Raw genomic sequence first — 24366 nt, forward strand, 5'->3', positions numbered from 1 at the left:
ACAAAAAAAAAAAAGCTGTATGAGTCTTGAAAGTGACTATGAAAAGTGCGAAAGAGCTGAATTACTGAGATAATTTAGGTTTGTAAGAAATAATTTCATTCTTCAGACATCTCACAGTCTATTAAATTTTTCACCATATCACACTATGCTACCAAAACTCTTTAACTTAAGCATCTCCCAGATTAGCAAAGATATGCAGATATCTCTACGCTTTTATTTTTTAACTTTCTGTAGAATGACAGATCACTTCAGTGAACATATTCACAAATGTATACACGGGAGTTCTTCTAGTAATGTTTAGACCAAGCGGTTTTTTCATAAAGAGTAAAAATAAACAAAATATTTTTATTTATTAAAATTGTTCCTTGATAATTCCTTACCTATATAATGTATAACACATTCTGATTACACTTATTCTCCACACTCTTTGATCTCATTGCCACCTCATCCTTTCTATAAGCCCCTATCCCAAATTGAAGTCTTTGTTGTTTGACCCATTGATTTTAACAAGGACCATCTGTGTCCACAGGTTTGGAACTTTCCATTACAGCCAGGTAGGCTCACTCTTGGGTACATAACTATAGAAAGTAACTGCCTTCCAATCCACCAGTAGCAATCAGTTTAGCAAGGAGGTATGCAAGGATCCATGCTATCTTGCCCTCAATATATGACTGACTGTTGACAAGCCCAGGATTATGTTGATTCAGTTCAGGCAACCATAGCTGCTTTGAAATCCTGTTTGTAATTGTTGTGGCATGCCCCAGAGCAAACACTTTATACCTTTCCTGATCTTCTAGCTTAAATTCTTTTCACTTCCTTTTTCTTAGAGAAGGTGATATTGATATCTTGTTTACGGATGAGCATTGAACCATCACTTATTCTTACACATTATGGCCATTACAAAGAGAAGCTTCTCTGATTAAAGTTGAGAACAGCATGTCTTTGGATATAAGTATAAATATCTAGTAAGCTCTTTGACATCGTCTCAACTTAGCTAAATGATAACAGTAAGTTCCTTTTAGGGCCTTTGAACTTCACCTTTGATCAGGTTCTTAATACCAAGTTTGGTGAATTCCCTCCTATGAAGCAGAGTCCAACCTGAGCATAGTTGGTTACAATTGCTATCCCATGACAGTTGTGCCACTATTGAATAAGTAGTCAAACAAAGGCAACTCATTTGAGTAGAGAGGCAGCCTACAAAAGACAAGTAAATTTTGTCAGCTACACGACTAACAGAAAATTAATATGTAGAACAGAGAACTAAAAAAAATCTAAATATTAAGAAAACAACCAGCCCAGTTTAAAAAATGGGCTTTGGAACTAAACAGTGAGTTTTCAAAATAAGAGCAGAAGGAGGGAGAAGATGAGCAAGGAAGTCAGGCCTGCGAGGGGTTGATCACCCACTGAGACAGTGTGCCTGATCTAATGGGAGCTCACCAAATCCAGCTGGACTGGGATTGAACAAGCATGCAATCAAACAAGACTATCTGAATGTGACTGGCAATGGGTGCTGACTGAGAAGCCAATGATAATGGCACTGGGATTTATTTCTACTGCGTGCACTGGCTTTTTGGGATGCTAGTCTGTTTGGATGCACACCTTCCTAGGCATGGATGAAGGGGGGAGAGCCTTGGATTTCCTACAGGGCAGGGTACACTGCCCTCTCCTTGGACTGAAGGGGGAGGGAGGAGGGTGAGTGGGGGAGCAGGAGAGAAATGGGAGGGGAGGAAGTGGAAATTTTGAATGGTATTATTTATAAAGCAATAAAAATTTAAAAAAGAATTATTAATGTCTAATAAATACTTATAAAAATATGTTCAATATCATTAGCCATCACAGAAATTTAAACTATATTAAGGTTCAATCTCTCCCTAATGAAAGTGGCTTTAGTCAAAAATGTCAGGTGATAACAGATAAAGGTGAGCTCGCTGGAAGGAGAAGCATCATACACTGTTGGTGAAACTGTAGGCTAGATTGGTGAACTGCTATGGAAATAATTATGAAGAGTCCTTAAAATCTAGAGAAAATATACTGATTATATCCAGCTATACTACTCTTGAGTATATACCTTAAAAATTCTTTCTTAAGTCTCTTTCAAGAAAAACAAAGGGAATGTATTTAAGATGTGGCAATGTCCTGCTTTAAACAAATGCCTATGTTTGTCACCAAAACTCAGTAACTGGGTATTTAAAATTAAAAAGTCCTGTTTTTAGTAGTTTGGGGCTTTTGCTTTGTTTGAGAGAGTTAATGACACACAAATATTATATGTATCCTTTTATGAAGTGCAAATTTTTATTTTGTATCTCTCTCTGCCTAAAACAAACTATTTCATGCCAGGAAAAGGGGGGTGGGTGAGTAAGTTTTAAAAAGTGTTTAACTTTGCTTCCTTTCTGGGCATGAGATTCTACATTTCTATGGTTAAAAATACTTCGGCTACTACCGTTTTGCATGAATTAAAAACTACCCTTGGTAATTTCTTGCAAATTTAGTTACAGGGTCAGAAAAATATTTTCAGCATGGAGGAGGTACTCCGTACATTTGTAAAAGTCCATCCTGTCTAGCCACTGTGCGGGTCAAGGAGGATGAAGGTTGATACTGACCTGCCCCTTTGAGTGCATTCCTCACTCTGAAGTACCTTTCTAAAAATTTGTATTAAAAACAGACTGTCATACTTAACTTGATTAAGGGTAGATTATTTTATGATCATTATTTCGGATTCCATTTCCAACTTGAACAAACACACTAATTTACAAGAGATAATTATGTGTGATTTTCTCCTTTAATAAAAGATAAATAATTTGGCAGTCTTGCTTCAAGTATCTTTCTATTTCAATGCAGTTCATTGTTTGATAGGGTGTCCTTTATTCTCGTATGAGTTGGGGTGCTGAATGGAAGTGCTTTCTTTAGATCAATTGTGCTGCTTTTCTGTATAGCCCTGTTATTCACACTGCAGTCTAAGAAAAGAGCATTAACAGCAGATATTACATTAGTTTCCGCTCACAGAGATGTAGCCCTTTGTTTATGACTTACATAACTTGCTGTAGTAGCACAGCTTCATCAAACTGGTACAAAAGAAATACAAAGTACATTTTTTGAGAATCTAAGCATCATGGACAAGCTTTGACTAGATCAACTTTTCAGTACACTTCCTTTGAATTAATGCAAAAGTCAGATACTCAGGTTACATGGTAGGAGGAGCACAGACTCGTTGTTTCAGTATGTGAGGCAGGACATAACACACTGAATTGTAAAAACCTAAATGCCACATAGAAGAAATGCAGCGGCATCTGGCTCCAATTATCTGAATTGTTTCTCCCACAATCTTTCCCTCTAAATGCAGATTTAGACTGGATTTTTCAGAGTAAATAATATTTGCCTTTTGTCTCAATAGAGACTGAACCAAAAGACAGAAATATATTGACTTTAAGTCTGCCTCTTTATATACTATAACTGTCCAAAAGAATTTTCTGTTGCATTACAAAGTAAATATATATCTTGTTCAAATATGCAGGTAGTGCTTGAAGTACAACAGGCGTGAGTGAATTGAAAAATTTAATCTCATTTAATTTTGACACATAAGTTTTAATAGCCACCTGTTTAGCATCTGTCATACTGGACAATGTGGCTTTATGCTATTCTGCAGTAGGTTGGCCAAGAAGGTCGACAGTAGGAAGCAGCAGTCAGCTCATAGTGTGTACGTCACTCTGAGGATCAAGCTACATTGGCTTTCAACTTGTGTTCTGCTCTGTAAAGGAATTGTGGAACTAGATGGAACCAGGATATTCCCCCTCTCTTCTTCCATCAGAATCAGTTTGATTTGGCAGACAAACAACATCCCGGGAAATATTTAATCCTCCACTCTACAGCACTACGAAGCCCAAGTTATATTTATAATTTGGGCTGTCACTCATCATTTCTTCTTACCATCTCTTATACATTTAAATCTTACTTGACTGTAGTCTCGTTTCCAAGAAAACAGAGTAGAAATAAGAGTTTCTCCCGAATAGACTTTTCTTTATCAAATTCAAGAAGAACTTTCTGATATGTGAACTATATTCTACCCAACTGCACAACTATACCTTTACTTGGATGTCTATAAGGCACACCAGAATGTACATCTTAAGACTGTAGATGTCCTAGATACAATAGAAAAGAATCTGTAACTTCTCCTTATGCCTGCTTTTCTCTCCAGCTAAGAATAAGACAGAACTAAACCTAGAATGACAATAACAAAACAAGGTTAGTTTTCCTCTCCATCTTCTTTCCAAAGTGCTTCTACTTATATGTCATAAGTTTGAAGGTTTGGTTCTACCTTCAAATGTTTCTGGAATCTTGTCTTTCCTCCACGAATTTGTATCGATCTATTACAACTGTTTTTTTAACTCTGTGTCTCACCTTATGGCTTCCACTCCACTCCTTAAGTTCTTAAGTTCTTAACCATATTTTACTGTGGAAACACACTTGTACCCATGACAACTAAGATATCCAGGCTTACTTTAACCTTGCTAATGGCATTTCATGAGACTTTGGAATAGCCACATTGCTGTCTTTTGGAAACAATGCCTATATGTGCCAAATACCTGTTATAAATTTTAGACTAGAATCTTACACAATTCATTCTCTTCACTTTGGTTTTCCAAGATTATTTTCATTACCTCATTCTATCTTCATAGTTCACGTTATTATGTAAAATTACAATATTCTACTTTTCGACTGAGGGTCTTTTTTGGTGTTTGTCTGTTTTCCTGTAAGAATATCCTATGAGACTGTGAGTCTTTTGCATTTCAAACTCAGTCGACCTCTGCATCAATTCAACCTTTAATAAGTGGGCAAATATTTGCTGAGTAGATCCGTACAATGTGACTACATCACTCATATATACACATACACACACATAACAACACAGATGTAAAGACACAGATACAGTTAAGATTATATGGACATTCAAACACTTTTCAATAATTCCACACATATGTTAGACACTTAAACCCATCATTTTTTTTCTTGTTTAGTTTAACAAACAAACTGTTATCATGGGTAACATTATTTTAGGCATATATAGTTTTAACTTGTCTCCTTGAGATTATTCACGACTACATCCTGTTCTCAGCCTCATCATATTTCCCTTCTTTGTTTTTCTTGTATTCAGAAGAATCTTTATGTTAAAAAGTTTTTATTATTTTCTCCTCTGAGAGATCTATTTATTTTGTAAAGCATAGTATCTAGTAACCATTCCTGTACCATCGCAAAACTCCTTTCCCAACAGGCTTCTGTGACCTCCCTAAACAGGTCAAACTTCCCATTTAAACATTATGCTCCTATACTGAACAAATGGATAGATGGATGGATGCTGACGGTCTTGCTAATGATTATTGGGCCTCTGAGAGCATCTGAGTACTGAAACTTTATCTTTTCTTGTGGCCATGGCATTTTAGAGTAATTAAAACTCGTATCTAGTTACACATTAGTCACATTCTCCAACTGCTAGTGATGCAGCCCTGGAGTTGGAATGGGCCAGCAGATGCTGCTTGCTTTCCATCATCATAATGGTGACAGAGATGAAGTTGACATTGCAGAAGTTACCAGTGCTTCCGTTTACCTACTGATATTCACTGTGTTCCCCTAGGACAGCAAGTAACATCATTTACTTCGGATAACAGAAGTTTGACAAAGCACTGACCATTAAAAGGAAAAGTGCCTGGATAGAAGGAAAACGCATTGTGTTCTAGCAAAGGGAAGAGATAGATAAGCAATATATAAACCTGAGTTCATCAAGCAACTAGAATGATGATAGCAAGACATCGGACTATACTATTTCATGTTCATTGTCATATCTTCTAAATATCATTTATAAAGAAAGGAAGTGAAACGTTATTGGGAAAATGGTATAATGAAAATTAGGAATACAAATTTCTCCTGGTAACAACTAGTTAAACAAGTGAATGGTCTATAATACAAAAGGGAAAACATTCACGTGGATTTGAGAAATTATGAACAGGTGATTAAGAAACTATTAACGTGTCATTAAACAAACTCTCCAGGCTCCATCTAGGTATCCTGTGTATGAGGCAGATACAGAAGTCACAGAGACAGGAAGACATGGGGGAGACCATTGACTTATCAGGGTTATTAATGGGATGAGCCTGGACTCAGGTTTTACTGCTTATTAATTATCCAGGACCTCGTACACACAAATGAAAATGCTAAGTACCCTCAAATAAAAGGGAGCCGACAGTCAAGAGTATCTTTTACATAGCTTAGATCACTTCTGTCCTCCTTGATTGATGGAGTTTTACCTCAGAGACAAGAGGATTCATCTTTACTTCTGTCATCATCTCTACTTGCAAATTCTCCCGCAGTGACAGCCCTGCTGCCCATTATCTGGCCAGATGGCCACCAGTCCACTCAGCCATGCCTTTCCCTCAAGCATGCCTGTTTTCACTGATAGGTGCCAGTGCTTGGTGACATGTCAGAACAGTGGCCCTGACATTCTCTGAACATCTCCTAAATTAGGCACTGTGGTGAAGCTCCAGCCAAAAACAAACCAAACAGTGCTGAAGATTCCCAGCATGAAAAGGCACCATCCGCATGTCCGAAGCACTTCAAAAAAATAATATGAATTGGATTTGAATAAGCTAGCAGACATCTTGCATTCTGAATAATAAAATGCCAATTCCAAGCATAGTTTGAAAGCATTCAGCTGTATTTCCATGTCTATTTTAATAAAAATATTTCTAAGTGAATTTCATAGTTACAAAATTCAAGTTAATGAAAGGTTTTATTTTTCTAAATATTAGATTATGTTTTTCAGTTTTATTCAAAATTCAAAAAGAAAAAATAAAAGCTCCAATTTACTTAGTGGGATAAACTACAGAAAATCTGGTTATTTCAAAACTTCAAGAATTTTTTTAGTCCTAATATGTGGCAAGTTATATAGAATATTATGGCCAGTTTTCAAAAGTACTGTAAAAATTATTCTGTAAAATAATAAACTGGCTATGACCAATGATAATATTTTGGAATAATGGATCTCACTTCTAATAAGGAAATGTATTAATTATTTGATGAATATTTGTTGCACAGTCACATATTTCAGTACACTGATTTGTGAGCTAAAAGAGAAAGCCAATTTCTGAGCTCAGCATTAAATACAGCACTGTAGATATACAATGTTACAGAGGAATGGAGCTCATGGGGAGAAGGGAAGGTGGGGCTTCTGGAAGTAAGTAAAAGTCAATGGAACCTGATGTAGATAAACTTCAAAATCATTAAAAAAAATGTGCTGGGCCTTCATGTGAGATAGGCAACTAGAGAGCCTGTATATACACAGAGAATAGGTTGGAAAACATATAGACCGAGAGAACAATGTATCATCCTGAATGGGATTATCAATATTAAAGGATGCTCGAAAATCTTGAGAATCGATCTGGTCAAAAGTAGGTGGAAGGTGCATGACATTTTCACATGTAACTATGATAAATGTTTACTTGATGTTCTTCATGCCTTTTTGTGTCAATGAGATTTGTAGCAAGCTAAGGTCTTGTGACATACCATGGTATATTTAGACTGTTCCTTGAGGCAATGTCAACAGAAGGAGTTTTAATATAAACACATTTTGTAGATAGATTTTGGATCCCACCCTTTAGGAAGGGCATAAAATCTTAGCATACTTACCAAAGGCAGCAAAATGATTTTTCTCCAGACTCAAATAATTTGGCAGGCAATATAGGGACTCCATCAAAAACAATCGAGGCAAATGAGAATAAGTAGGTCAGTCTGTTCTACCCTTTCTTCCCTACTGTCTATAAATACTTATTTTTAAAATCAACATTTATTTCCCACAAAACACTTGGATGGGCACAAATACACTTTTAAGGGAGCAAAATGAAGTCATTTCCTAAGAGAGGAACAGATGAGAAAAACAATAATTTTAATGCCACGTAACAACTTTTGCAATAAAATGGGGCATACAGAATATGTAAGAATTCTAAAATGATACATCCACTTAATAAAGAACTGGAGACTTCTGAACAAATCCCACACTTCATTGCACAATGCGTGAGAATTACCATGATGCAGCAGGTGATTCTACTCTGGTCAAGGGCATGAGAACACAAAGCTTTTAGAATCCCTCAAGTGCCCTAGAAGGATGTAGACAAGATTATGTAGACACCAAAGGAAATGCAAACTCAGACCAGTAATTTTCTGCCCTAGGTTAGTGTCACAGTCTTTGTAAGCCAATAATAAATTGTCATGAAAACAGCCAACATGAATCCACGTGCTGTTTAGAAGTAAGAATTAAAACAAGCTGTTGAAAAGAGCAATGATGTGAATAAACTGTCCCTTGCCACTTAAAGTTTACTCACGATCACAAGTACAGTATATTCTATAGGAAACTAAAACAATCCATTTAAAATATCCAATAAATAATTATTCTGAGAACTCAAGAACAATGGCAATGGGTTTCTGATCCTACTGCACGCACTGGCTTTGTGGGAGCCTAGGCAGTTTGGATGCTCAACTTACTCAACCTGGATGGAGGTGGGGGTTCCTTGGACTTCCCACAGGACAGGGAACCCTGATTGCTTTTCGGGCTGGGGGGGGGGACTTAATTGGGGGAAGGGGAGGGAAATGGGAGGCGGTGGCGGGGAAGAGACAGAAATCTTTAATAAATAAATAAATTAAAAAAAATTACTGTGGACTTTAATGATCGACTGTTAATAATATAGTTACTTCTCTTTGAGGAACTGGAAAATGATAGACAAAAAACATGCACACACGCACACACGCATACACGCACACCCGCACACCCGCACACACGCACACCCGCACACACGCACACGCGCACACTGAGAGAGACAGAAACAGAGATAGTGAGAGATAGCAAGATGAAGGTTAAAGAATTGCTCAGGGATGTATAGGGATGTACAAAGAATCTACCCATATAATACTTAATAAATACTAAAATTAGAAACAGAGTAATATTCTAAAAAATAAAACAAATGCAGATACAGAAAACTGATTAAAATAGGTGAGAGTTCACCCAGCACTCTCTGCCTAGTAATTTCTGATCAAGGTTATAAAGAGGTGTAATCATAAAGGCAAGTAGCCTAGCATTTCTGCCGGGAAAAAAAAAGAAAGAATTCAGCAAGCAACAGTGACATATTCGTGGTTAAATAAACAAGGCTTAAATGAAGGTTAAATTTTTTAAAAAGCGAGGGTTTTTCATATAGCTGAAGCAGGCTGGGTGGCTCAGAGTAGGAGAGAGAAATGCTAAATATGAGACAACCTGGGGCCTCACTGAACCAAATAATAGTTATTTCAGAGTAAGTCAAGCAAGAGTCAATAAAAATGAAAGCGGGAGTAACTATTGGGTTCATAGCAGGCTAACAACGCCCTTCTGGGACAAACTTGGGTTTTGAATGGAGAGAATCAAATACTTAACTATCAAATATGTTTTTGTAGACTACTAGTTCAAGAAACATCACTTGAATAGATAGAAAACTGATCACATCTACAAGCCAACATCATCCTTAATCTGTAGACCAGTGTTTTCCAATACTGGTTGGAGGACTCGTTAAAAACAAACAACTGTTGGGAACAGAATGGAATAGAAAACAAGGATGCTTAGTAAATATATATTCCTGGGCACTACCTCTGGCCAACCAAGTTATGTGTATGTGTGTATAAATATAGAGAAATTCAAATATACATGGATAGGTCAGCGGGGAGAGAAATAGACTATAGGAGATGAGAGGAGAGGAGAGGAGAGGATGAAAACATACAACAGAGTAATTTTTGGGCAAACTTTTCTTTGGCTGGAAGTAAGGCTTTTAGTTATGCCTCATGAATAGCATCATCTCCTTATAAAGCAGGCTATGAGGAATGGAACAGCATGGGCACAGGTGTAGTAATTAGAAAACATGAAATGTAGCCTACCATCTGAAGAAGGACGCTAAAAAGAAATCCCACACTAGCCCAGAAGTGAATATAATAAAGGGTTATTTATTTAGGTGTAGACTCATAAATCACAGTCCTCTGTATGAATGGGAAACAGGAACCGAATAGAGCAGCCAGGAGAGAGAGCAGTGTGCGCTTTATATGGGCATTTATAGTATAAGAGGCCATGCCCAAGTGGGCTGGTAACTTAGCATCCTTCTTCAACCATCCAGTGCATTCTTCTTCTTTTCAAAAATAAATGTATTTGTTTATTTTGCATCCTGTCTACAATTTCTTCTCTCTCCTCTCCTCCCAGTCCCTCCCCTATAAACTCCACTCTGTTCCTCCTGCCCCACCCCCATCCACTCCTCCGCCATTTCTGTTTAGAAAAGGGCAGGTCTATGACTATCAGCAGAACACGGCATATCAAGTTGCAGTAAAACTAAGCACCTCCCCATGTATTAAGCCTGGAAAAGGAACCCAATATGAGTAGGGTCCCAAAAGTCAGTATAAAAGTCAAAGACAGATCCTGTTTCCACTGTTAGGAGTCTTACAAGAGGACAAAGCTGCACAATTGTAATGGACACTCTGAGTGTTTAGATTAGTCCCATGCAGGATCCCTGGATGTCAGTCCAGTCTCTGTGATTGAGTCTTCTTGTGATGTTCCCTATGGCTCCTACAATCCTTCCCCATTCCTCTTCTACAGGATTCCCTAAATTCCCCTTAAGGTTCGGCCATGGGTCTGCATCTGCTTCCATCAGTTGCTGAATGAAGCCTCTCTGATGGCAATTGGGCTAAACACAAATCTATCTAGGTGTATTGCAGAATATAGTTAGGCATCGTTACACTCACTTTTTTCCCTCCAGTCCTGTTTGTTTCTATGCTAGGTCTCTGAGTCATCCAGCCTGTGGGTCCTGGTTCTCCAAGCCGTAACAAGGGTGGGCTTGCTCTCCTGGCATTGGATTTAGGCTAAACTGGTCATTGCTTGGCAATGGGAATCATAGTGTAGACTTCCTCTTGAGTTTTCCCACTGGTCACCCAGCTCAGGTCCCTTCAAGAGGTTAATAGTTCTATAATATATGGTGTAAATGAATCATAATTTAGTAAAACCTCTAATAATTATAAAGTAAAATATTGGTTGAAAAGTACCATAACTTGTTTTGAAACGATGAAGTATTGCCTGGTGGAAAGAAAGCACGCTAACATTGCACACCTTAGTAGAATATGCCAACAACCCATTTTCAGGGATAAACAATTTGTTTCTGTAAGACAATTATGTCTTTTGAGAAAAAAAGTGGGACATGCCCCACAGCACACACATTGGTTTCAGGCTTTTCCATGAAGTTTCTGCTAAGGAACACAGATAGATGAAGACAGATATATAGAGTGATGGTAGTTGCTGATAAGTAGAGAATTTCATAAGCCTATACATATATGTGGATGTACAAACCCTGAAGACATACACTTGCCTACTTATTGTAAAATCAATCTCTGTAGACCACATATCCAGAGTGGAATTGAACCTGCATGCTTAACAAAACAAAACACCAACCAACAATCAAACAAAACCTTGAAAGTAAATTGGTAAAGATATATAAATTATTTACTAGAGTATTTTCATTTAGAACAGTAAATCCTTTCCTCCTGATGAGTAATATAGAGGGTAAAGGGAATGAAATGATTTTTCTTCCATAAGGTGCCATAAGCTAGGGCACATCAATGAATGGCAAGTTTTGTTCTATAATTATCAATGTTGATTTAGCTTTGGATTTAGATTCTCATGAAGTATTATTTAAACAATGACAATTTATGAATTTTAATTTAAAATAACCTTAAAGAAAATAAAACATCAAACTCATCTGTAAACATTATAGTTGCTTCTAGCTTCCCAACCCTCACTGAAGAGTCAATTCCATTCCTAGCAGGTGGGCCCAGAGGGTGGCGAGACAAAGATTCATCTTGCTGCCTTACAGTCACCTACTTAGAAAGCATTCAGCTTGGCACCTGACTGATATAACAAGTGTCAGCTGTGCCTGCTATAAACCTGGGGTAAACAAATTTTTCCACCACAGCTCACCAGCACCTTCCAACGCGGGATTAGCCTACCTTAGGGAAGAGCTACAGATGCGGTCCTAAGAGAGCATTGGGTCCAGGGTCCAGGGTCCAATGCTTCGGTGAGAATTTTCTTATAGAAGTATAAACAATTCATGTGAATTTTTTAATTAAAAATACTTTTTAAGTATGAGGTGTGTGTGTGTATGTGTGTGTGTGTGTGTGTGTGTGTTTGCGTTTACACATAAGTAGGCTGGTGGCTAAAGAGTCCACAAGAGGGTGTTCTGGAGACAAAGTAACAAAACAGTTTTGAGCCATCCAGTGTGGTCCTTTGCAAAAGCACTGACTGCACACTGAATCATTGACACATCTGTCCCTCCCAAAGAACACTACCCTTTGAATGAACAGTCAGTCTTCAGGTTGGACAAAAAGTCTTTAACACCTATTCAACACAGCTGACAGTCAGTTTCTAGAATACACAAAACAAAAACATAAGCAAAATACAAAACAAAAAGCTAAATATCAAGAAAGCAAATAACCCAGTTAAAAACTCTGGCAAGGAAGTAAACATAGAACTCTTAAAAGACAGTATGTAAAGAGTTAAGAAATATTTCTTAAATCTTTAGTATCCTTAGCCATCAAAGGTATAAGAATAAAAAATTCTTTGATATTTCATTTTGCCCTAATCATAATGATTTAAACAAAACAAAGGAAAGAAAGAAACAAAAATCTAATAACAGCAAATGCTGGAGTGGACATAGGAAAAATTGAATATTAACTTTTAACTGCTGGTGGGCTACAAACAGGTATAGCTCACTACAGAAGTCAGCGTGGAGGTTCCTCAAAAAGCTAGAAACATATGTATTTCATTATTCACCTATACCACTATTGGGCATATTCTCAATTGACTCAACAATCCTACTTCAAAGATACATGCTCAGTAATGTTCAGGAAAGCCATAATTACAATACCCAGGATATGGAAGTGACATAAATGTTCCTCAACTGAGCAATGAATAATAAAATATAGTTCATTTTTCTCAGTGGAATTTTATCAGAGATTTAAAAAGGAACACTGAAGCATGGCAAATCACAGAAGCTAGAAACCTAGAACACGAGTCTTCTGTGTGGCTGAATTCTGCCTTTACCAGACTGCTGGACTGGTCTCTGAATCTGCCAGTCTGGTTGATTCATCTCTGATTTTTCCCAGAATGCTCCATCTCTACCTCTTTCAAACATTTCCAATGGTCTGAGAGTGTCTCTCAATAAGTCTGAGAGTGTCTCTCAATAATCTTTTTTGCTTACGTGCTCTTAGTGATGGATGAGTCCAGTGAATTCTGTCAGCTTCAGGGGCTTCCTGAACCATTTTGAGTTGTTTACTTCCTGTCTTAATAAGCTTCTAAGCAAGGTGGATTTTTCATGCCCATTGTTTCACCTTTCTGTAAATATCCTGTGTCATAGCTTCCTTTAAATATAGAATGTTTTAATATCCAAAGGAACTGCTAGACAATAGTTATTGTTATAATTATATTATTATTAGCTTATCCTGATTTGTCTCCTTCCTCTCCCCTTTATTTCCCTCTCCGTTCCTATTAATCCCATTTATGCTCGAACCCGTTGTACTTTTATTCTCATGCCTTATAAACATATATGATTTTATGTATCTATATTAAATACAAATCCACAAATAAGAGAATACATACTATATGTTGTTATTTATTTCTCTGAGGTAAACTGAATTCACCTAATACGATTTTCTTTTTTTGCCTCTAGTTTTCTGAAAAATTACAAACCTCTGTGTATGTGCGGGCAGGAGCGGGGGTTGCACATATGATGGAGTATGTGTGGAGGCCAGAGCACAACGTGTAGGAACTTGATGTCTCCTTCTCCCTTGTGAATTTCAGAGATTGATTTCACATTAGGCTTGAGGCAAGCACCTTTAACAGCTGAGCCATTTTGCAGGCTCCAAGTTACCATTTGAGACTGCTTTTGTTTTCTGCAATTGTTCTTTTTTTCTTTTTTTTATTTTTATTTAAATTTTGTTTGTTTGTTTGCTTCCCCCTTTTCAGTTTTCTCACAGTCCACTTACAGAATGGCATGCAGACCAGAACAAGCTTGAGTAAACAACCTTTGTTCTTTCTATGTGGCTAAAGGGAAGCAGTATTAACAAGCTTATCAACGGGCAACCTTGGGTACCTAAACAGATTTTCAGCTCTCTGCTGGTTTCCCTGCTGCAACCTTGGTAAGTGTTCGGCCCAGCTGATATCTGAAGATTTCAAAGACATTTTCCCAGTCCATTCTGAGTCTGTATGGTTTGTTGTAGAGTATTGCCTTTCAACTTACAAAGCCTGGACCCATCAGTAGTTATGGTGTTTTGCTCATTCTTATTCCATATGTTTAAATATTAATGAAGATTTCAAGCATTCAGATATAGTTCTTGTCAAGACTATGCAAATTTGAGGCAGGTGTTAGATTCACACCTGCCTTAGGATGTGAGCCAAAATAGAGACACCTTATACATATTTATGGAAGCCATTTGATCACCTGGTTTTGGATCTAAGAAATCGTATGACATTTTAACAATCAGTTATTTCTTTTTATTCATGTGTATGAAGCATCATAGTCCCCCAGCTATTTAAGATAATCAAATATATGCTTATACATGCTTATTTTATCTATTCAATTAATAAATAAGCATTACTATGCACTCTCAGGAATTTCACATGAAATCTCTGCTAATATCTGCTCATAATTTCACTGAGTAACTTTGAAAAGGTAAATGGTGTGGGCATGTGTGTGTGAATGTGTGTCTGTGTCTGTGTATTTGTATTTGTCTTTATATCTGTGTGTTTTGAACCAAAATTTTACTCTATAGCCCAAGATAATCTGAAACTAACTATACAGTTCTATATGGCCTCAAACTCATGACTAATCTCCTGCTTTAGCCACCAAAGTATTAGAGTTTTATGTATGGGTCACCATATTTAATGGCAACTAGATTTTTGCTAATAAATTTGTAAATGAAATCATTAATAAAATTAATAAACTGCTACTTTATTAACTTTAAAAATAAATTTTCAAATTTTTATTTACTCATATTTGGTTTCTAGCCATAAATAAAGGACATTGAGCTTATAATTCATGTTCCTAGAGAAGCTAAATAAGAAGGTGAATCCAAAGACAAACACATAGGCATCCTCATGAATATTAACCTTCATCAGGCGATGAAAGGAGACAGAGTCAGAGACCCCCAAGGGAGCACCGGACAGAAATCTCAAGGTCCAAATCAGGAGCAGAAGGAGAGGGAGCACGAGCAAGGAACTCAGGACCACGAGGGGTGCACCCACACACTGAGACAATGGGGATGTTCTATCGTGAACTCACCAAGGCCAGCTGGCCTAGGTCTAAAAAAGCATGGGATAAATCCGGACTAGCTGAACATAGCGGACAATGAGGAATAATGAGAGCTCAAGAACAATCGCAGTGGGGTTCTTGGTCCTACTGCACGTACTGGCTTTGTGGGAGCCTAGGCAGTTTGGATGCTCACCTTACGAGACCTGGATAGAGGTGGGCAGTCCTTGGGCTTCCCACAGGTCAGGGAACCGTGATTGCTCTTGGAGCAGATGAGGGAGGGGGACTTGATCGGGGGAGGGGGAGGGAAATGGAAAGCGGGTGCGGGGAGGAGACAGAAATCCTAAATAAATAAATAAATAAATAAATAAATTTTTATTTGTAAATTAATAAGAAAAATGAAGCTGTTTATATATATATAACACACACATATATATATATATGTATACATAAGTATAATAGCTACAGTTCCAATTTTTTTAATATATAGTATTTATTTCTACTATATATTTTAGGAATACATTTATTTATGAAGTATTTATGAAAAAATAGAAGTAATGTAGTAATTTTCTGCCAGTTGAGGATGCTTTTTATCTTAAAAGAGACAAAAACAAAATCTTTATTCAAATGTATACAGAAATAATCTGGTTAAGTATGTGTCATAGAAAATTTCATACAACATATCTTGATTGATTCTCAACTCCTCTCAGCGTGACCCTGTGACATGTCCTCTTGTAGAAACTGTCCTGGTTCTCCCATCATCTATATCCTACAATCTTTTTTTCTCCCCATCTCCGTAATGTTTCCTGAGCCTTAACTATAGGGATTTTTTTCTAAATGCATTTATTTGTGGAAGGCATCACACAATCAGCTCTCCATTCATTTTGACTATTTGTAGTCTTTTGTGGTGTTCAATATTTCAAATATGTAATACATTTAATCATATACTACTATTTAACAGCATTTATTTTGAAATAATTATTGAAATAATGTTGTAAAACTAGTACAATTCCTGCTCTATGAAGCCCTTTTATTATTTTCAAGACCCGACCTAAGACCCTGATATATGCAGTTGTTTATGATGATGTCACTTCCTTTGTTATGTTTTATAGTTTTCACAGCTTTGACAATTTCAGGAAAATTATTTTCTCACAGGTATCTCAGTTTGAGTGTATTCAATTCTTTTCATCTTTTGAACAAGGTTACAAAATGAATATATGTCCTTGGCCTCAACTACAGTGGCATCCCTTTCAGCTCTGTTTGTGACACATTCTTCATCACTTTGTGAGAGACCTTGGCACATATGTCCCCAGATGTACCCTATGCTCTGCACCATGCAGCCCCCCACTGGTCCATTTGCACTATCCCAGACATTCTACACTGCTCTAGATATCTATGTGTTTTTCTGTAGTTCTAGTTATATTTTACTTGCCGATGTTTTGAACTACTGTCCACTTGCCTCTGTAGCATGTCTGTGTGTTTTAAACCAGCTCTCATTACATACCGTAGGCTGTACCCATGCATTTGCTCCTTCTGCCTCAGCTCCTCCAATGTCCCTGTCACCCTAAAATTTTAATCCTCCCTACAGATTTAATGAGTTATTCTAGGAGGGGTTGAGTCTTTCACTTTTTAAAAGTATTTGGATAGATTGCAGTTCAAGTTTCTGTATTATGATCTATGGATGATCGTACTAATCCTAGCTACTAGGTGCGTGTATCTTCTAACTTCAATGTGTGTATTAGAGCGTGGCTTTATCTCTACTATATATAAGTATTTGGCTGATGTGGGAGTGTCATATATCAACCTGTTGATTTCATTGGTTAAGTAATAAACAAACTGCTTGGACTCATAGCTTAGAACATAGGTGGGCGGAGTAAACAGAACAGAATGCTGGGAGGAAGAGGAAGTGAGGTAAGACGCCTCAGACAGAGACGCCATGCTCGGCTCTCCCAGACAGATGCTATTCAGCTCTGACTCAGGATGGACGTGGGCTAGAATCTTCCTGGTAAGCGCACCTTGGGGTGCAACACAGATGATTAGAAATGGACTAAATTAATATGTGAGAATTAGCCTAGAAGTGGCTAGATAGAAATGGGCCAAGCAGTGTTTAAAAGAATACAGTGTCCGTGTAATCATTTTGGGTAAAGCTAGCCGTGGGGGCGGCCAGGTGCCGGGGACATAGCCCGCTGCTCCTACCACTACATTTGGCTTTGGATTGATTCTGACTCCAGATTTCTCGTAGCCTTTCCTATGCTGTTATATAATGTGTGAAAGCCCTAGATACTAAAGAAGTTTTGAAGTCCAGGGCTAGTATATTTCTCTATAGTGAGATAACTTTCTATTGGATGGTGAGGACCATGTAGGAGGATCAACTCCACGACGCTCAGACTTTCACAACTCATAACAACTGATCTATTTAGGCTTATGCTATTCTCCATCTGCGTTGAACCATCAGGAATTCCCACTGTAAGTTCAAATGCTCACCACATCTCCACCTCCTTTAAAGCATGCTCTCTGTCTCTATAGTGACATGAATCTAAGGCTACTGCTTTAATACTTGTAGTGGATAATTGTTTCTTTGTTTGTTTTTAGTTCTTTATGTCTCTCATTCATACTCATTTATTTGGTACAAAATCTTCTTTTGCTAGCTGCTGCCTTCTTTTCTAGCTTGAAAATTGTTTGTTTAGTTTTCATTTTCCCCAGCCCTGTGACAATGATGATATTCTAAGTTTCTCCCTATTTCTTGTAGAAGCCTTGACCTGGAAACTTGGTTGGGTGCAACTCAGCTTGGTGCATTCTGTTTCATTCCTGGTCACATGCTCTTCTGGTTGTATTGTACCTAAATGGTGTGTGTGTGTGTGTGTGTGTGTGTGTGTGTGTGTGTGTGACTCTGTGTATGTGAAGCCTGTGTGTATTAGTTCATGTGAGAATGTGTGTGTGTGACTCTGTGTATGTGAAGCCTATTTGTATCAGTTCATGTGAGACTGTGTGTGTGTGTGTGTGTGTGTGTGTCTGTGTGTGTGTGTGTGTGTGTGTGTGTGTGAAGCCTGGTAAAAATCACTCTCTCACAGTAGGAAGATGAAGCCCTGCTATAGTGATTTTGTTATATTGACTTCTTGTGTCTGATGACAGTCGAGTCATCAAAGGCCTTGATTTATAAAGGATACCTTGAGGAATGTGCCCATTTGCCTTTCCTGAGCTGAGGGACAAGTCTCTTCTTCAGAGTTATCCCAGCATTCTACAATGGTTCTGCACCCAAAATCTCTTCCTCTGAGTTAAGCCTCATGAGGTCTTTAGTTTAGGTCTATTCAACCGAAGATGTTTACTTTCTAATTGAATGTAATATCATTTATATGTCAAAACTGGAAACAAATGAACCTTACGTATTGTGAGAATTGCCTCTGTTTTGGTAAACTCTTTTTGTGGTTTTCTTTAAGCTTTCACTTTCACCTTCAAGATTCTACTTTCTGGGTTTTGCATCCGTTGTATATATTTATTAACTTTCGCATCTATATATATATATATATATATATATATATATATATATATATATATACTTTTGCATCCACTGTATATATGTATTAACTTTCGTCCTCCATTACTTTTACATTCCTTGTTTACTCCTAAATTAAATATTCCCTCATTTCTTTGACCCATCTGAGGTAAACCCGAGTTGACATGTTCTTGGATGCACTTTAGATTCTTTCGTTGCATGCATATTTCCTTCTTCTCTGAAGCGTTTTATTAAGAAAGTGATTTTAAAGTCTACAGTTCCCTATCTGTTAAAAAGTTTCCTCCTCCCAAATCCTATGGTACATGGTAATACTGGTACATTTCCTCAAATGTGTGAATCCTAAATTCCTTTACATCATCTAGTATTAAGGATATCAAGCAAGATACTAAAATAATTATATCCATTTGCAGTGTTCTTTGTTTATACTTTATCAATGACTTTTTAGCCTCATAATATATTTGATGTATCACTTAATATATTGAAATAACTGTTTGGAGGGATTAAAAATGATGCTGTATTCAATATTAATTATATTAAATATTTATCTGTGGTGTAGAACTAAATTGCAATTCATGTTAATCTCCATAATTTCAGAAGAAAACATTTTGTAGACATTTATATAAGGACCAAACATAGGTGAGATTTTAATAGTTTCCAAAGTAATGTTCACTTTGAGTGCACATTCTTTACAGATTATTCTTTATCATAGTTTAACTTTAAATTATACAGGTAATTAATTTAATATTCTTATAAAATTAATTTATCCTTAAGTAGCTTTGTGAACCTCAGATATGAGATTCACTAGGTAAGACTATTTGTGGTAAATCTTCATTTTCCTCATATATGAAATCACTGATTGGTTTAGTTAGCACACTTAACAGATTCACTCTATACATCATACAGAGCGAGTTAGTGTGTCTATTTCCAGTTCCTCATGTGGCTGTAGCCACTGTAGGTCATGTTCCCACAAATGTCCCAACATGAACATCCCACACTGCAAGTATATTCACATAATCACATATTTCACAAATCAGACTAATGGTTTGAAGAGAGCTTAAACCATTAAACATATTTTTTAATATGAGGATTGATTTTGGTATCTTCAGAAAATTTCAGTAACTTTTCATAATGCCAAGAAACTGAAGCTAGCCAAGAAATAATGTCTGTTAGCTTTGAGTGCTTAACAACAAAAGTCTAAAGGGAGAAATGAGACAGATGCCTCAGAGCTCAGAGAGATATATGGAAATTTTCATCTTCTCTGAAATCCCAGTGGGAATACTGGTGTGAGACTTGAAGGGCCATAGACAAACACTTCCCAGTAAATAATCCTATTCAAATAATAGTCCTCTGCATAATCCATTCCCCAAAGCATACTAAATAAAAATGACTGCTGAACTCATAGTTCCCAACAAGCTACAGTATCTAATTGGACATCTAAATACATAGCTATGAAACATAAATATAACTAAGACTGATATCCATGGTAATCTCACAACCTTTAGTAAGCTGTGTTCTTTGTTCTACCACCGAAACTATACTTTAAGAACTCAATAGACAATTTACATGACATTTATTTTCTTTCATTATAATATATTTATTGTATATATAATAGTTTCATTATAACATATCTCAAAAGAAAGAAAATCAATAATAAAGTCAGATACTTGAGAAAAATAATCATCACTGGTTGATAATGAAAAAAAAAAATATATATATATATATATATGTATATGTATGTATAATGGGTAGAGTTACAGGAATGTTCTATAACAGTATTAAACCACATTTCACAGTGCTCCTTAGACATAAACAGGACTAATGAGCTAACACCATGGTAAATCAAAACTCTATTAACATTACTGATCCTAGCATTCATTGGCTACATCCAAATATGAAAACAATAAAGGTGGAATAGGTCTTAAAACTATTAAGCTAAACATTAAAGAGCATAAAAAATGAAATCACTACAAAGTAAAATATTTATTTAGTCCTTTGAAAAAAAAATACTTTTTTAAAAGGTCGCAGTGGCTTTTCCTAAATTAATCACCAAGGTACTGGAAAATTCCGAATGAACTTATTTTGTATTGATGTGGGATTCCCCTCTGTAAGCTATGATTACCATTAACAAATAAAGAAACTGCTTGGACATTTAGCAGGGCAGAACTTAGATCGGCAAGGAAAACTAAACTGTATGCTGGGAGGAAGAAGACAGAGTCAGAGAGAAGCCATGGAGCCCTGCCAGAGAAAGGCATGCTGAAAGTTTGCTTGTCGGCCACGACCTCATGGTAATGCACAGATTAATGGAGATGGTTTAAATTAAGATGTAAGAGTTAGCGAATAAGAAGCTAGAACTAATAGGCCAAGCAGTGATTTAGTTAGTGAGGTTTCTGTATGATTATTTCAGGGCTGAGCAGTTGGAAACCAATAAGCAGCCTCCTTACGACATTATATGACTATCACATTATACCTCCCAGAATAACCTTAAAAGTAAGTTTTGAATGGGTGTGGGGTATCCTGAAAGGTGTACTAGTTTTCAGAACTCTTATTTTAAATGTTTGCATCCACTGCACTATCCTGCAAAACAATCTGCATGCCCTTTACTGGTTACAGCCTGTTGGTTTCTTTGTCTATGCCTAGCATCTGCATGAGCTGCTTCCTTGGGAACATAATGAGGAATTTTGGCTTCCCCATCTCGGAGTCTCATCACTTTCTCCTCCACTTTCATACATGCAATGTTGACTAGAGATAAACTTTCTAAACATTTCAACTTTAAGCAAATATGAATTAAGTTGAGCTAGCTCAGCAGCAACAATGATACAATTCCCAAGTCAGTTAGTGTTTTCTTCAATGGTGGCTGTAATGGGTACTTCAACCTTGTTATTGGTATGCTGCTTCACTAGAAATATTGTACAGGAGGGCTAGAGTTCACTTTGGAGAATATTTTGCTGTGATAAATCTATGCTCCTTCAAGTTGACTATCAAACATACCATCTTCCTCTATTTTGCCACATGGATAGCCTTATCTATTTTTCTACCAATAAGATGTAGGAGAAAGGGAAAAATAAAATTGATGTTGTGCTGTGTACAAGAGGCCAGTAATTGCTGCTCAGCCTACCATGCTGCATTCCTGTGACAGGTCTGCAGTGTGATGACAAGTGTTTTGAGCTTGTAGACACTTACTCAGATGTCCAAAGCCTGAGAGTAACATGGCCAGGAGTCACTGTCGTCTGCCATCTGATAAGCCTTGTTGACATATTAATCACCAGAATTTTTATTTTATCTAGCTCCAAGTGTATCCTGATATATTTTCTCAATAAGTTAGGAGCAATAGACAGTTTACTGTGGCAATGTCACCAGGGAGATGCAGACACATCACTTTGAAAGTACCCAGAAAGTACAAGATTGAAGGGTCAACTTCCCTTCACATTATCTCTCCTCTTCTACTGCTCCTCCTCTCTGACCCACCTGCTCTGTTTTTTCCAGTTTCAGAGAACGTAGTAAATCCTGGTTCTCAGTGGGATCCCATTAGTCTCTAATAACAGAAATGTTAGTCAATAAGGGCTTATCTTTCCCCTATGCTGTTACAGACATCCCAGTAAAGCAAGAATGGGCTTGGCAGTTCAGAAGGATTAAGGCAGAAGCTGCTGGTTTGAAAAGCAATATCTGCCTGCTTCTTCAATGCTTCTTCCGACATGATAAATTTCAGTTGCTCTCATCAAGAAAAAAATAACTAAAACACAGCCCCAAATATCTGTGTTTTCAGAAACTGTCTGTCCACTTGTGCCTGAGTTGCAGGGCACTTAGCCTAAATGTGTCGCCACCAAAGCCACAGGAGAGCCAAAGGGAATCAGTAAGGCTTGGACAACAGCACAGCTCTGTATTATTCCTGGCATCTTCGAGCAGCTCTAGCGGTCTAGAATTAGACTAGATATCTGCACAACTCTGTATGTCACGTCAGACTATACCTCAATTTATTCCTCATTATGTAGAAAGTATCATTACCATAGAGATCAAATCCAATAAAATATTTCAGATAATATATTTTGCACAGAGTATCATGTAACCTCCATGCCCTTTATGTAGGGGAAGATGGGAACTCTTGATCCTTCAGCCATCGTCTCCCAGATGCTGGATTTACAGGTGTGTGCCATATTTTTTCATTTATATGTTTTGTAGGAGCTAGGGTGCATATGAAGGCACTTGTGTGCTGCTAAGAGAATAACTTGTGCCAGGCTTCTCTTCTTCCAGAATTGGATTCTCGTGGTTAAACTTAGGCTGTCAGCCCTGGTGGTAAGCACCATTGCCCACACACCCATCTTATAGGAACCATAGCCATTGAACATTCTGTAATTTTACAATAAAGCCCTTAACCAATTAATTCTTCTGTGGGAATTTCTGAGACCAGAAATATTTCACAAAGGCCAAAAATACACCTTTATTTATGAGAAACACATAAATCTCCATGTAAGTATAGCTCTCACCCCTCCTCAAAAAAGAGGAGTGGGAGGAGGGGGAGAAGGGTGGGAAGAGGGGGAGGGAAATGGGAGGCTGGGAGGAGGTGGAAACTTGGTTTTTTTTCTTCCTTTTCTCAATAAAGAAAAATGAAAAAAAAGAATAATAAAAAAACTGCATAAAAATACCCTAAAAAAAAAAGAAAATAGATAAGCACTGTGACATAAAGCCCCACTGGTCAAATTCAGAAAACAACTCTCTGATACACAAAAGATACACCTACAACACACCCCTTAGATGTAAGGTTCAGGAAAGACTGGGAGAGTGGCTTAGAAAGACTGCAATAACCAGAGGACAAGGACACCTGATTTGAGATAGTCTCTTCTATTAAAGAAATAACCCTTTAATAGACAGGGCAGAGTGTTGGGGAAGTGAGGTAGGAGATGGTAGATCTGGAAATAGGTCAGAGCAGTAAGGATGAATATGAATAAAACATGTTGCATGAAATTTCCAAAGAATTAATAAAACATATTTTAAAAGTAGAACAAAAATTGGTTTGAATATTCAAACACCAAAGTCAGGGTTTATTGTCCTGACCCTTAGATCTCCAGAATAAGGGAAGCCCTAAGATATTTCCCTTAAGCAGTTAATACAAGACTACTAAATCTGACCCTATCATGTGTGGGATGATGCTTGACCCTAGAGAAACAATGTATCCTTCCACAACCTTAATCTCCTTAATAAACAGGAAATGTTGAAAAATTTAAAAATGATAATCATTGCTCACTTTTCCCGCTATGATCTTAGCCGTTGCTTTTCTGATTGTAGAAATGTCTGTGCCCATTTTAGTAAATGGATTCTCATGAAGGAAGTCTTGGGAACTTCACAAACACTATAATAATCCCCAGAGATTATACCATAATTTTGCTAACCTAAATCATCACCCGGTAAATATCATAGGAGCAATAGAGCTATGATATTTCAAAAGTGGGAAATCGATCTAGACTTCTTTACTAGTGTTGAGCACGCTGTCAAACTTTATGAATCTCAGAACTCTAC

The sequence above is a fragment of the Microtus oregoni genome, unplaced genomic scaffold (assembly GCF_018167655.1).
Source record: "Microtus oregoni isolate MIOR12 unplaced genomic scaffold, Mior012 000085F_ref0000168, whole genome shotgun sequence".
In the NCBI taxonomy this organism is placed as follows: domain Eukaryota; kingdom Metazoa; phylum Chordata; class Mammalia; order Rodentia; family Cricetidae; genus Microtus; species Microtus oregoni.